The sequence below is a fragment of the Syngnathus typhle genome, linkage group LG7 (assembly GCF_033458585.1).
Source record: "Syngnathus typhle isolate RoL2023-S1 ecotype Sweden linkage group LG7, RoL_Styp_1.0, whole genome shotgun sequence".
In the NCBI taxonomy this organism is placed as follows: Eukaryota; Metazoa; Chordata; class Actinopteri; order Syngnathiformes; family Syngnathidae; genus Syngnathus; species Syngnathus typhle.
Window position 1 is genome coordinate 10,353,178 of NC_083744.1, and position 12,200 is coordinate 10,365,377.

The 12,200-nt window shown below is 41.2% G+C and overlaps 1 protein-coding gene across 4 annotated transcripts in view; it reads right to left on the bottom strand.

Moving 5' to 3' along the window:
* Nucleotides 1-12,200, bottom strand: part of brsk2a (BR serine/threonine kinase 2a) — a 119,878-nt gene that overhangs the window by 94,195 nt on the left and 13,483 nt on the right. Inside the window, exon 1 of one of the 4 annotated variants that reach the window (XM_061282898.1) lies at nucleotides 7,783-7,862. The exons of the other annotated variants lie outside the window; for them this stretch is intronic. The gene's annotated coding sequence lies outside the window, so the exon portion shown is untranslated. Of the gene's footprint in view, nucleotides 1-7,782; nucleotides 7,863-12,200 lie in introns of those variants that run through there. 4 annotated transcript variants of the gene reach the window in all.

The window sequence follows — 12,200 nt, forward strand, 5'->3', positions numbered from 1 at the left end:
TCCTCTCTTGTTCTTGGCCAGCTCAGGCTTAAAAAGAAAAAAAACATTTACATGTTTCTTATCTTTAAAGGGAAAGAAATTAATTTCCTCCGGAGTGTGATTGACAGTCTTGTCTTTTCTTTTTTTCTGACATGGGGAAAATGGTCTTGAAAATAAAGTCAAATTAGAATCTTAGTTCCTATTCTTTCTCTTCCTCTCATTGCATTCTATACACACCTTTGGGGTATCGAGTACCATACGATAAAGAATCTGGACATTCAGAAAACACAACAGCTCCTCTGTGACTCACGTGACATCATTCTGACCCTGTCAGTATCAAACATTCCGAATGGGTCAAGTGCTGTGTGGCACATCAAGCAGGATGATAGGTGGATTGTGGCAATCAATGGCTTTTGACAGCAGAATAATAATGACTGTTGAATAAACCATATGACATTACATTAGCATGCAGTTTGGTGCAAAGAGGTGTCTCGTTAAAAAAGGATAGGCTGCTTTTACACTAAAGTGGGTGTTTTTGCCTCAGCAAATGCATAAATGAACATTGTGAGCACAATATATTCAATAAAACATGAAGTTCATCAAACATTTCTAATACGTAGATAGCAGGACGGACACCGAGTGATGAGTACCCATCTTGATCCGGTATTTCATGCCCGTTCCTCTCCTCATTTCAAATCGTTCAGAAGGTTCTATGTTTTCTTGCACTGTTCTAGCCTCTGGTCGCAAGTAAGATGCGTATAAATTAGAAGAGAGAGAAGGTCTTTTATAATGATCAAAGAAAGGCTCAGCCTCCTAAAGGTACCTGCTGAGCTGTTTCTGAAAGCACAGTCATTTCCCTCTTGAAGGCTTGTTTAGTGTAACATGCTGCCAGTAATGTACATGTGCTCCCAAGAATATAACATGTCCCTGTGATGTTATGCTATTTTCACCAATTCTCTGTAAAAGCCATTTAAAATCCCTTTTCTAGGTAATAACATTAAATGGCAGTCCAACAAAAGACAGCCCTAGAGGACTAGATATCTCATAGATTTTCAATAACCATCTATTTATTGATCTATCTATCCATCTATTGTTTTTTCTGATGGGAGGACCATCCTTATTTCATGGAAAGATTTCTTCCATGCATGTGTTTACTGATTGCCTTTGGCAAGAAACACAAAACGTTGGGCTAATAGAAACGTAAATGCTAAAAGTACGATAGCAAAGAAACATCAGGCAAATTTCGTCCCTCTATGGTTCACAAATGTGTGCTGCGCAAGTATTTTTTTTTTGGGGGGGGGGCGTTTTTCTGTTTCGTTTTGAATCCAAGCTTTATGACACTCCACATCTCATGATCGATATGGGAGGCAGTGATAAAGCTGGATGGGGCATGGCAGGTTAGGGAGCTACCAAGGGGACACGGCATAGCCCTTTCATGTGTGTTATGATTGCCTTTAAGGAAATGGCGCTTGCCGCCCTACAACAATGCTCAAAGAATGAGTGAGTGGAACAATGAAAGGAGAGGCTGCAGGGCCCATTAAGTTAAGAGACTTGTATTTTCTTACAGGAGGTCAACTGTGGTACTAAAAGGGATTTGTTACCTGCTACCTGATTATGCCTTGCCAGCATTCAACAAGTACTGCGGCCCCCTGAGAGACACGGGGAACAGACGTGCCGTTTAGTGGATGATGCACAGGTTGAGAGCCCTTTTCATTCCCTATTATCACTTTGGTTATCCCTCCATTGAGGCATGAACACATCAGGACGCTCGACTGAATGTGAAGAACTAATTAAGCGAGGGAGTTGTCAAGGTATGAACGAAGCCTGAGAAAAATAATCAGAAACGTGTTCGGGGTTTGTCGTAGAGTTTACAGACGCAATTGTAAGATGCGCTTCACAGGAGCAGTGATGGGGAGTGACATGCACTATATTGGACAATGAAGCATAATGAAGGTGTAGTGGAATCTCCAATATCAGCTGGAGCAGAAAACATGGCTATGGCGCCGACAAAATGATTGGCTTGCAAAACCGAATAATGGGAGCATTGCACGCTTGAAGGAAGAGACTAAAAATTCATTCAGAGATACGGTGAAATCATCATAACGTTAGACAAACAGATTTGAGAAGTGCACCGGCTGCTCTTGTTTATTGCACTTGTATGTGTACCAGATTGAGCTTTTGGATACAGAAATTCCACTGACTGAGTACACAAAGAAAGTTGCTCAAATCACTTTAAGTGGTCAGGTCAGTCTCTACTTCATTTAAAAACTGTGCACTGACTATAAAAGAGGATAAAGTGAAGAAGTAATTTCAGAGGGTTTCGTAAGGATTGACTTGCGGCTAAAAGTGCAACGGGGCCCGAAGGAAACGTGTGTCCTTGTTCATGAACGTGTGTGGGTGCGTGAGTGCGAAAATAGCCTTCTTCCAGTCTGTCTTCATTGTCGCCGTTCCCACAGGCATGAAAGGACAGAGGAAATAGTGTGGTAGCAAAACGACTATCAGGTGGAAATTCATCTACTTTCCAGTGCTTATCACAGTCAGAGCCAAGACTCGGAATCATTTATTGTGAGGCGGATATGCAAGAGCAATAAATAAAGTGTAAACTATTTTTTGACAGCAACATGTAAACCCAAGCATTAGTTTGGAGGCCAAATTTATGATACAGCTCACACACTGAATCTTCAACTGCACCTTTTGTACAACAAATACATGTGCGCTCCTCTGGTCATCACTGTGATTCCCATGCATTGACTTGAGTGCAGGGATTCACTGGAAAGCAATCTAAAATCACCAACACCCAACTGTCAACTATGATAGGCTCACCTATTCCAATTGTGAGCGAGATCAGTGGGAAAAAAAAGTTCCTCATCTGACATATATTGGACACAACGGTGGACTGCGGAGAGCTTATAATACTTAGCCCATTCAACAACAAAACATACACACGAGCAGCGTGTATGAAAATTAATCAGTCTTCCAAAGAATACAGCTTCAACTGATTTCTAAATACCCTAGAGCGTAATTGTGAATGTTACAGAAAGTTGACTTAATACTTAATCAAACAGCAAACTCTTATCCATATGACCTTTACAAGGCTTAATCACAACAGACATGTATAATCCCAATCAGGACCGCGGAGAAATAGTTACCAATATTTATGGCATCTGATCACAGGATGTAAAATGAGCAAAATGCCGCAGCTAGGCATCGTAGAAAGTATTTAAAGATGATAACAGCAAGATCGATACACTGAGCAGCGGGGACGTGACCAAACTGAAATATGCAATAAATTCACTTCAGACATTCTTGTTGACATGATTAGCAACGATAGCTCCATGTATTGTAAATGACGCCTGTGTCTAAAGATGTGGGATTATGTACGACAACGCAGAGTGCCCCAATCGGCTTTTTGTTCTTTGTCTGCTATGAGTCAAGCCTGTGTGACGGTTAAGACAAGGGGAGCCTTTGTGAGCAAATATGCGTGCGCGTGCGAGGCCATTGTGTGGCATAAACAACAGGCTGGGGTAACCTGGATTAATGCATCATTTGGACAGGAGGGCACAGTTGGGAAGGAGACCAGATCAACACATGCAGGACAAAGAAGGGGGAGAGGCAGCGAAATATAAACAAATTATGTAGCGCAGACCCCCAAGGTGGAAAATGAATGTGAAAAGCAAAAATTCATGCAGGAGATAGAAATGAGCAGATTGAGAGAGAAACTAGGAAATGTTGAAAAAAAACATTGGCCAGTCTTGTTGCCTCCAAAAAATAAACACAAAGGATTGGGCAAATAAATATATTTAGAGATAAGTAATTTGTTGTTTCACTTTCCCAGACGAAGCTGGGAAAAAGACTAACCACAGCAAATACACAGCCGCTTCCAGTACACACAAACACACGTGCACACACATGCATGCATCCATAAAACTTCCGCTATTGCAGCATTTCTTCAGGGTCAATGGAGCCATTATCATTTAAATCTTGCTGTGGCAGCCAGATGTAAAATGTCACATTAATACATTGGGGTGGGGAAAATGTCTGAATATTAAATCCATTGCGATTCAGACGTGGGCGGCTCGGTGACGCACTGCCTCGCACGTCCGCCTCACAGTTAGGAGGGTGTGGGTTCAATTCCACCTCCAGCCCTCCCTGTGTGAAGTTTGCATGTTCTCCCCGTGTCCGCGTGGGTTTTCTCCAGGCGCTCCGGATTCCTCCCACATCCCAAAAACATGCTTGGTAGGCCGATTGAGCACTCCAGATTGCGCCTAGGAGTGAGTGCGCTCATTCCCATTAGTTTGATGAAATGTAATGCAAAAAGATGCATCTATGAAAAATACACTTTTTAAAAGTTGCAAGTGATAAATATGAAAAAAATGTGTGTTGCAAAAAAGTGCATCATTATCAATCATCGTTTTATAACAGAGACCTCTTGACAAGTTCACCATCCCTCGACCAGCTCCCGCATTAATGAAAGCACAAGTACACGATCGAGTACACAATTGAATAAAAGGCACACAGACGCACAAACACAAGCACACACACGTTTCTTTCCTATCTTAAAGCTTCAATCAGCAGAGGCCGATGAGATCAAACTGACCTCCTGTCTATCCTGCTGCTGCTCTCTGCTTGTCACTCTCTCACACAGACACACACACACACAGTGCATCACAAATCATCTGCCCTGCCAATCACCCATAGCAACACCACACCCTCACCATCCAATCTATTTTTTGGTGACTCCTTTTTATACTTTGATGGCTGTGTCGCTCCCATCAGATTATCTTCCATTGACATCATATCTCATTCTCTAATACAATCATGAGGTCCAGTGGCACATGGGAAGAAGTAGATGCAGAAGGAGATGAGAAACAAATGTTGCAGTTCATGAGAAAGTGTGATTTACCGTAAGAAACAGGGACTATTGGTGACTAAAATTGTAACCATATCAATTTCAATTTAAAACAGAGAGGATGAAATCAAAATACGGTCTTCATTCTCGACCAGATCATTGTTCTTACTGACCTTTGAGCATTTTTTAATCATGCTAAACCTGTACAAAGGAAACTTGATATTTGAGCCCTCGTGGTAGCACTGAGTGTTATTATGGCCTTATGATAAAAATTTCCGTTTATTTTCACAGTAATCTGATTTTTTATTCTATTCACTGGTATTGCTGTAGGTACACGCCCATCCCTAAAGAAAATGTTAACAAAATCAAATCCTACATGTTTGACCTGCAGTTAAAATTATTCAGTTATTTTTCCTACCACACCTCTCTTCTTTTTTTTTTTTTTAATACTGAACAAAGCAAATGATCTCACGCTGGTTGATTGTCTGACCTACATTGACGAGGGAAACTTGCAGTGAGTGAAATAAATCTTTCCTGACAACAGTCCTGGATTTTCTTTTTCCTGACACCCCCCACTCCCAAAAAAACCCATCCCAAAACAGGTAAAAAACCAAAATAAACTTTCCCATAGCTAGGCCCTCCTACTGATGTATAGTCTGTGTGTCTATTTCATAAGAGCAAGAGAGATTTCTGTCTTTTACGCTTTGCAAACTTTTCAGCTCCAAAGCAATTCATTCCAGCACAGTGAACTCCTCTAGTGCCGTTTCCTCCTCACTTCTGCTTTAGCTCACTTCACATTTCAATCAAATGTTAACTTCTACTGTGTCACGGATGGACAGACACTTCATTTAGCCTGTACTACTATCAAATCCTAAAGTAGATTTTAAATGCCTTGTTTTGACAGGAATCAACTCACTAAGAATCACAGCAATTGTTCAGCACATGCACACACTGGACCTGATACCTGGTGCCTGCCACCCCAAGCAGATTCAGAAACAAATGCTGCAAAAGATTCAAAGAGTGTATCTGTCAACGGACATGACTCAGCAATAGCAAGAAGAGCACAAGGTTGTTGGTCTCACAATAAATCTTCATGGTTGTTGCTCACTGACAGCATTGTCTCAATGCACACATAGTTGTCGTGTGTGAATTATTGACCTCAAGCCATGACCTGAGCTGAGCCATCTTAAGCAACACCCTGATCTTTAATGTCTGGGTCCACACCGTGAAAACTTGCCTGCGTGTGGTTTTAAACTCAGCAGATTGTACAATACAGTAAATGCATCATGACAAGTACTCTACATTCATACTGCGCATTGGCATAGGCTACACGCCGTGTGCGCATTTACACAGACGTGGCAATCCCCAGGTGTGCTCGCTCGCACAAGTGCTTGAACGTGAGCATGCAAGAGTAGTGTCAGTTTGAGGAGCACACAGGGGCCACTCAGGAAGACGAGCCTGAGGCGAACGCTTGAGAACCGGCCTGAAGCGGTGATCAGTCCTGATACGGAGCAGCGTTCAGTCTTAAGAAGCCCAGGGTAGTGCACATACACACAGAGGCATTCACACTCACTCTCTCTCTCTCATTCACACACACACACACACACACACACAGACACGCACACACACGCACACACACACACACACACAGGTCTGGCATATGTGACGGGGTGCATGCAGATCAAAGTTGAAAGTGTACCTAGCTGAGTCCAATTGATGTTTCAAACATAGTAATTCCATTCCCCCAAAAGGGTGGGCTGTTAATGGTGGATTACTGTTAACCTTTCAATTCGTCCTTTCTCTACTTAATGAAATTTGTTGAAATTCGACAAGGATACCAAAGAATTTAACACAAGTTCTACTTGTAGTTTTCTAGTCTTGTTAGTCATGATAATTAAAAGAGGGTAAGAAGGAATCCACGACCATGTTGCCTGGCAAATAAAAAAGATTCAACCTTCTCAGAGTATTGGATTGATTTGTCGGCAAAAACATTTCCCCTCTTCTCTGCGTAGGCTTTAGAAATTCATGCAGCAAAGTTTGATTCGGATTGCACCAGCAAGTTAAGCCCCTATCCCACTGAGCGGCGAACAATTGTGTTTTCAAAGGCCGCGAATGTTCCATTCACGTCAAGGTTCGTTCAAGGTCGCAGATGTATCCAAAATGTATGCCGGACCTTCGACGACAGATTTTGCGATTTTTCCTTGTCAAAAGGACGTTTTGAACATGTTCAAAATTCCCTTGCAACATAAGAACAGGGGAACGTCTGGCGACCGCTTGCCGAGTTTCTGCGACCTTGAATGCACCTAGACGAGAACGCAACATTCGCTGCCTTTGAAAGTTGTTCAGTGTGGTATAAGGGCTTTAGAATGGCAAACTTAACCATTTTTGCTCCAAAACAGAAGCATGCCCCAACCACAAATGGTATCATTGAGAGCAAGCGAGAGAGCAAGCGAGACAGAGGCGAGAGAGAAAAAGGTGAAGCAGCACTGCCTGTCTAGAAAGGTAGATTGTGCCATGGTTCCGATTCTTGCCAGCCATGGGGGCTCTGTCACGTCAGGAGTTCACGAATCTCATAGGAACTGTAATAAAAATATAAATAAAAAAAAATGCAGGCTACACTATTTGTCACACTTTTGTTCCTGAGTGTGCACGTGTAAAGCGGAGTGCACTTCTGTTCGAGCATGCCACCCCCTACTTCAAATGCGCCTCTTCTGCTTGACTGCCTCAGATTCCTAGTCAAGTCGTGAGAGCCCATGACACCGACCGCCCCCATCCCCACACTGGTGGTAATACATTTTAGGTATGCATGTTGTGTATACATAAATAAGAAATGAACTCAAAGCAGACACTCACGGCCGACAAGCGTCATCCCAAGTGTAACAGTGAGGGGCAAAAGCTGCTGAATGCTTGTTTCCCAGGAGAACGCTCACAGACAAGCTATAGTAGGAACTAACCTTAGTGTAACCTTTGCTGCAACAATGTCTTTACAGGTTCCCTGCTGCTCAGCCCTTTGTTCTAGACCACACTTGATATGACTTCAGTCTTAACACTTCATCACGCATCCTGGACTAGTCTAACTTGTTTAACTAGTTTATATTCAAGCACTACTATGAACATCAAGAAAATGCTTTAGTATCCATCATTTGATGCCTGTATGTTATAAATTCTGTGTTGATATTTGGAAGGCCATGAGTCAGTCAGAACTGATAGTGTGCTTGTGCGATCGATGACTAGGACGAGTCTACAAATAAAAACTGATATCAAAAGACAAAATAACTCAAACCCAGTAATCCTGAGTGTCTTCCTGCACCTCAGAATGGAAATGAAAAACATTTTCAAATTCAACAAAATGCTACGTTTTCAATACAGACCTTAAAATGCATAATAAACTCATTGACGTGACCAAAAACTCAATCACATCCTACGTAAGAAAAAAGTCTATTAGAAATCAACAGTGTGCTTACACAACCAATTGTTTCTCATTAAAAACATTGCTCTGCAATCAATATGCCCTATGCACAGTTACAATACACCAACAAAACACAAGTCGGTGGTAGAGATTCTAAGGCAAATAATACACTCGACTATATTGCTTTTCTATTTTCAAATTACCCAAAGTGCTTTAAGACATTTCGTCATTCACTGACTGATGATGGTGTATGCTGGAAAGGAAATTGAAATGGAACTCAAACACTGACTGCACAGCTTTGAGGATGTCTAAGTATCTATTAAGGCTGTAACCATGCACCAAAGTTGCGATTCGATTTGTACATCAATTTCTGACCCACTGTTCAATACGCATTTTTTATATATAAATAAATCAATATAATGAATATATTTTTAAGTATAAAGTAATGGAATTGTTACAAATAGATACCATATGACTTTTTATTTACTTATTTATGACGTATGTATTTTATTAATGTTGGATACATTTGTAAGAGTAGTCTGCTCATGTTTTCTTCCGTGCCCCACTGAATCTGATTACAGAATGGTCTCATCGAAGGTGCATGAACATGTTAGACTTGACTCAGAGAAGTTTTTTAAGCAATCCAATGAAAAGAAAAAGTTATTGAGTAAACGGCATCAGAATGCAAAATATAAAATATGTGATGTATAACACGTGACTTAAAATATTTATTTTAGATCGACATATTACTAAAACTTATTTGATCATTGCAGTCACTCAGTGGTTGGCCTGTGCTAACAGTATAATTAGTTGCCTTTATTGTCTTACGTTTCAACTTTATGGGAGAAGGAGTGGAAGATATGAAGCCGTTGTTCGCCTCACTACCTGTTAAGAGTCCGACGAGCAGGAAGAGGCTAAAAAAAAGTAACTCATAGAATCACGGTCAATATAAGTGAAATGACCAGTGATAAGTTAACTATTTCCCATAACAACCGAGAGGCACATTTTGTTGTGGTTAATACCAGTATGAAGACCGAACACTGTGAAAAATATTTCGCCCCTGCAATAGCCCCCTACCATAAGGAGACTCTTAAATTCAGCTTGTCAAGAGATACTCAATCACATACACACGCATACACGACCATGTTAGGGCGCTGGGACAAGTCAAAGTGACCACACAAGGGGATGGGAGGGTCACCATGCCAACAAGACTGACTGATGTCACTGTGTGTGCCTACGTGCGTAGATGCTTATCTGACAATTCATTAGTCCTCCCTGGCACCATACCGCTGCCCTCCCACTTCTTGACGATCCGTCTGTCTTCAAATTTTAGCAGGACAACCACATGTTCTATTTTTAAAACCCCTGTTGTCAACATGGGATTCTACCTCCATTCTGTAAATTCAATAGTCTTGTTAGTAATCAATATTGATATCATTTGCATAGAGTATGACAACAGTTTGCACATGTATCAAGAGAAGATTTTGTCATTTAGCTTACATAACAACTCAAAGAGCAGCCATCTGCTTCACCCTGGGCCTGGGGTCAGTAGTGAGCCCTAAAACACCGCATTGTTGGTGCGTGCGTGCGTGTAAGGGCACCGCATGTGTGCAACCACATCTGTATTTCTAATCTTCTAGCATTTTTCTGCAAGTTGGTAATCTCTCTAGTCTAGTCTGAGCCATGGGGAGATTTAATCCCAGCAGCTAACCTGAATCATGAATCATGACGTTATCTATCCAGCTATTCTTTTCCCGTTGGTACTCACACTGACTGCCCTTACCCTAACAAGGGTTAGCTTTGTTTTAGTTTGGATGGGAGGTACGTCTAAAATTTTGCGCCTGACGTGCACATTTACAGTTATCAGCCGAGACACATTACTTCTTTAGAAAAATACTCGTGATGTGATTTAGAAAAATACTTTTGATGTGACCAGGAGAAGAAGAAGTTTGTGTGGGGTTAGTTTTAAAAAGCGCTGTCATTTGTATCCTGGACTGAAAATAATCGCACCTTACATTGTTAAGTGTTCCTTTTGGAAAGTTTACCACACAGAAAATATATATGTGTACATGCAGTGAAATCTCTACCTACGAACGCCTTTACTTGACTTGATGAATATTTCGCGATACAAACCGGAACCTCAAGGTTTGTTTTTGCTTCCAAATTTGACATCCGAACCTATGAGTGACTCTCAGAGTGTGTTACGTGTCGTTGTGATGTGCGTGTGCGTGTCTCTACCCTTCGCTCGGCGTGCGTTAGCATATTGACAAGTTCATCTGTAGTTCATCCGGAGTTTTGTAACTTGTACTTTGCAGCCCGCAGCCAATCACCTCATGAGGAAAGCATGTTGAGAAGCTTCAAAACAATGACTTCAATATGACATTTGAAGAAAAAACACTTGGTGGAACATGGTGGGTTTTAGAGAGACACAGCAGAGACATTTAAAAAAAGACCACCAAAACGGCAACCGCCAAAAAGCAGTTCACGTGGCCCACACTGGGCAACACGCGCCCGTACGAGTGTGACAGTCAGAAGGCTAAATGCATGACCCGAAAAATAATTGAATTTCAGCCATTCTCAGTAGTGGGAGACACCTGGTTGCCCCATCTGCTCTCTCATTTGAAACTCTGCTATGTGCTACCTGGTTGCAAATATTTCACAGATGCACAGGTTCCGATATTAAGCCTTTCTGAATGGTGGCCCATGAGCCAGCTTGTATTGGCTCTGTCAGAAGTGGTCTCTAACAAATTCATGATATAAGTCATTATTTAATATTTAGCATCATTTTACTGGATGATGACATTCAAGGCTATGACTGCATAGCACTAAATTCAAATTATTATTATTGCTGCAAAGGATAAATCAATCGACCATAATAAAATATTTTCTTGCTGACAATACAAATATAATTTCTTTCGGTTTTGAAACGTCAGCGGTTCCTTAACAAATCCAATACTTTGGAATGTCATACCTGACAATTGTAAACACCTGTCCAGCCAAATGTATCACTATAAGTGAAAGGAAGAGAAAGAAAGATCTTTTTGAGCACCTCATGCAATAATGTTCCGACATCATGTCCAAGGAGGACCAAGTTATTAATGAGACACTGGTTGCCTGAGAAATGAAGGGTGAAGAAACGCGACAAGAACGGGGTAAGGCAATTGAAGAACGGGTACTTCATTTTATTAATTTCAAGCAATTAGTGAGGATATAGTGAAGAGCAAAGCCAGAGAGGGAGGCATGCTCAGTGGTGATCTTATTAGAAAGAGACAGCAGGAATACAGAGACGGGAGAGAAGACAATTAGAAGGGTGACACTGGAAGCTGTGTGGAGAAAAGTAAAAGGCATGGCAGGGCATGCGGGGGGGGGGGGGGGGGGGAAACTGGCGAAAAGGGGAGAAGTTGAGCAGAAAATAAGTCTCTTTGATAACGAATGACTTTAATAAAAACTCATTATGAGGTGCCACTCACCTAAGAAGGCTCACCAAAGGACAGAATTTTAGATAGGGATTCAGCTCATATCAAGGCAAGCTTGGGAAATTTGAGGAAGCCCCTTTAAAGCAGAGAGCCAGGTGATTCATAGATACAAATGAGCATTTGATAAGACATTTGTAACTATTGAGGCAATTTAAAAGTTATTTAAAAGTGTTAATACTGCAATTACTAAAGTTGCTTAGCTTTTAATTAACCTCATTTTCATTACAGGCTGAATGAATGAAGTGCCAGTCATGGATTTTATCTAACATCAAATATTAAAGATGTTATGTGAAACTTGAGGCTGGTTGGGTCATCTTCTTGTAAATACATCAGGTTCAAGTAAAAGTATCCAGATATGTAGGCTTGGGGAGTAACAAAATAAATGTACCAGGATACCAAAAAAAAAAGATTACATGGATGTGATGCATCACACAATAAATTGTTTAACAGTCTTAAAAAAACAAGTTAACCAGTCACGTGTACAGAC